The sequence below is a fragment of the Drosophila yakuba genome, chromosome 3L (assembly GCF_016746365.2).
Source record: "Drosophila yakuba strain Tai18E2 chromosome 3L, Prin_Dyak_Tai18E2_2.1, whole genome shotgun sequence".
Lineage (NCBI taxonomy): Eukaryota > Metazoa > Arthropoda > Insecta > Diptera > Drosophilidae > Drosophila > Drosophila yakuba.
In genome coordinates, this window is record NC_052529.2 from 15,721,985 (window position 1) to 15,725,468 (window position 3,484).

The 3,484-nt window shown below is 39.6% G+C and overlaps 1 long non-coding RNA gene across 1 annotated transcript; it reads right to left on the bottom strand.

The window, feature by feature from the left end:
* Positions 1 to 885: 885 nt before the first annotated feature.
* Positions 886 to 2,478, bottom strand: LOC120321468. Its single transcript, XR_005561093.2, has 2 exons — positions 2,389 to 2,478; positions 886 to 1,673 (listed from the first exon to the last, which is right to left on the bottom strand). It is a non-coding gene; the product is annotated as an uncharacterized LOC120321468 (long non-coding RNA).
* Between the last annotated feature and the right edge of the window lie 1,006 nt (positions 2,479 to 3,484).

Here is a 3,484-nt window from a genome sequence, read left to right on the forward strand (position 1 = left end):
AAATTTTTAATGTAATAGCTGTAATTTTACTTTTCAACTTAAATATGTATATTTCAAAAAAAGATATTAAGAAGAAAATCAGATTCTTTTGATATAGGCCGGAAAATAAACTTGTTAATGGGTGGAGTTTGCTTTGAATATTTTAATATGTCTTACCAGTAAAACCAAATGTTTACCACTTCTATAAAAACATAGCCCCATTTAACAAACTTAAGGAAATTTCTTTAGTGTGGCTAGCATTTCGTTGGGATGATACAAAGTGAAGTGAGGTAAAATGGGTGGGGAGTCGGGTTTGTGTGGTTGGCACACCCAAAGTGGCATTAGAGATTTATCAAGTGTAGCGTGACGTGGCATGGACTAAGTCACAGGATGCACTCCCATCCCCATTCTACCCCCAACCTCCTGTCCGAACTCCCACACGAAAGGACCATCCACACACACAGGCACACATTGCATTACGTGTAGCGTAACAAATGTACAAAAACACGTAAGCTCGGTGGAAGGACAGAGTTGGTAAGGAAGGATTCGGCTGCTGCCAACTGCAGGCAAAAGTGGAAATGGAGCCGGGACACTTTGACTATTAAGCAGTTGCGACAGGACACGGGAGCTGCAATAGCAGCTTGGGAGCTGCTCACACTCGATACCCTGTAAATGAACGTTCAAAAGTATTTTGTATATAACATACAATCAGTTATGTAATTTTTAAAATTGTGAATAATTCAAATATTATTTGAATTAAGTTTAGTATTTCATGTTATTTTAAGGGTCAATTATAAATATCATTATTCATAAAAGTTAACTTCGTGTATGTTTACTTGTTTAAATGAAAACAATAAGCAAAAAAAAAAATACATTATAAATAATATCAACAAACTACAAAAAGAATATTACGCATCCAAAATTTATTACATCAAAGAAAATAAATATATTACATATTTTTAATAATCCCTTGCAAAGCATTACACGGTACAAGTCAGTTGGAATCTTAAAATAAGCTTAATCTGCCTCGTCCTGGCGCTTTTTCTTCCACTTCTGGGGGGCTATTCGATGACAATCAATGGTTTTTGGTCTGCTGCACATACTGGACCCGAAGTTGACTCAAACTGGGAAACAGAGGAGTAGCTGAGGCTACTTGTGCAGTCCTGCGAAGATGTGTATGCATGAGCATGTGTGCCGTGTCCTGTTTTTGGGTCCAGTTGTTGGTGCCACGCTTCATAAAGGATTCAAATTCGAGTGCATCCAGCGGAGCTGAGTGGAGTGCCTGGTCTAATTCCAAATAAATGAAGTGTATGGCAAACAATGTGGTCGAGATTGGGCAGGAGGACTCCTCAAATCTGCTGGACAAACTTTATCGTCCTTCACAGGCGCACACCAACAGTGCTTGGCATGTCCAGTTCCTCTCAATACTTTTTCTCTTTGTGGTTCCTGGTGTCTGCTGACATAAATGCATTTCGTTTTGTCTTTTTCTAGTTCTGAGTATTCCCCAAAAATTAATAAACTCTGGCCACCGTACAGCATTGGTGCCTGCGGGCCATGTTACTTTTGGACTCCTTTGTGGCCCCAGTTGATGTGTCTATCTGGGCCTAACTAATTACAAAGTCAACACAAACCAATCATAACATTGTGTTGACAATTTTTTCGAAGTAACTAAAAGCGCTTGGCAGGCTCCATTGCTGCAGACACGTTTAAAAAACATGATATGAAGAAAAAATATAAATAAAAAACAAGAGAGAACGCTATAGTCGAGTTCCCCGACTATCTGATACCCGTTACTCAGCTAGTGTAAGTGCGAAGGACAGTTTTTGGCGGTTTGTGGGCGTTAAAGTGGGCGTCGCCAAAAGTTTTTTGGCGAATAGATAGAAATTTACAAGAATAATACAAAAATGAAAAAATATCAAAACATTTTTTAAAAGTGTGGGTGTGGCAGCTTTGGGCGGTTTGTGGGCGTTAGAGTGGGCGTGGCAAAAAGTTTTTTTGCAAATCGATAGAAATTTACAAGACCAATACAAAAATGAAAAAATATTAAAACATTTTTCAAAAGTGTGGGCGTCGCAGTTTTGGGCGGTTTGTGGGCGTTAGAGTGGGCGTGGCAACATGAATCGACAAACTTGCGCTGCGTCTATGTCCCTGGAGTCCGTATGCCTAATCTCAACTTTCTAGCTTTTGTAGTTCCTGAGATCTCGACGTTCATACGGACAGACGGACAGACGGACAGACGGACGGACAGACGGACATGGCCAAATCGACTCGGCTATTGATCCTGATCAAGAATATATATACTTTATATGGTCGGAAACGCTTCCTTCTGCCTGTTACATACTTTTCAACGAATCTAGTATACCCTTTTACTCTACGAGTAACGGGTATAACAAATAATAATTTACTTACTGTTTGGTGGTTGTTAATAAAGATTAAGCTTAGATTTATTCTTATTTACCAAAACAAAATGAAATAAAATACATTCAACAAGTAACAATTGAGTAATGAAAATCTTTTCAAAGGTATACATTTTTCAATAACCATTGTAATGTTCTCTAGAGCATTTGCAATTCGTTGGCAACCTCCCACCTCATTTATTGAACCCTTTTCAAAAAAAGGGGACTTAATCAAGTGCAGCGTTTTGTTGTTTCCCTTCAATTTCATGTGCAACTCGAATTGCAACCGCCCAAGCTGTCAATCACCATGTTGCAGGTGGTGCACTGCGCTACCCATTAAAATGGCAAACCGGGGGAGGAAGATCCGCCCGAACTCAAGGCATTTGGCTAAATGCCGCTGATTGCTTTGCGGGACAAAAGGCGCAAAAAGCGGCGAAGTCCTTGCCAGTCAAACATTGCATAAAATCCCATTTAATGCCAAACAGCCACATGTGTCTGCCGCTGCAGCGAACTTGCACTGAGAAAAATGGGATAGCATAAAATATACTAACATAGAAGTCAATCCAGTTAGAGATTAAATTTATAATGAATACAAGTGTAATGGAAAAAGCCTAGCTAATTTGAAATTTTATAATATGTTTATCCAAAAATAATCAATTAACAATCATTTCTTTCTTTCTGTGCACTTAGCCACCCACCACAGGCACCTCGAGTGCAGTTTTCTCTGCCATTCTAATGGAATTTTCCTCATGACTTAATTCAAACAATAAATGCGCTCAATTGAATGCAATTTCATTCGTCGTTTTCGCTTCTCTTTTTTCCCTAAAATATTGTAAGGGATATTCGAGTCACATCCTGCCTGCGGATCCTGCGGTTACACACCACTGATAAAGCCACTTGAGTGCAGCATGGGGGATTGCCTTCTGGAACACTTTTTCGATGACGTTTGCAGTTTTTTCCGCAGCTCCTTTGTGCGTCCTTTGTGTGTGGTTTCCGTTTGCTTTGCTCGCTTAATAAACGTATACAATTTGTTAATTTGTACAGGATCAAACATGAAAGTCGTCGTCTGCTGCTCCTCGTCGTTTCCTGCCGCTGCATCCTGGTAATTA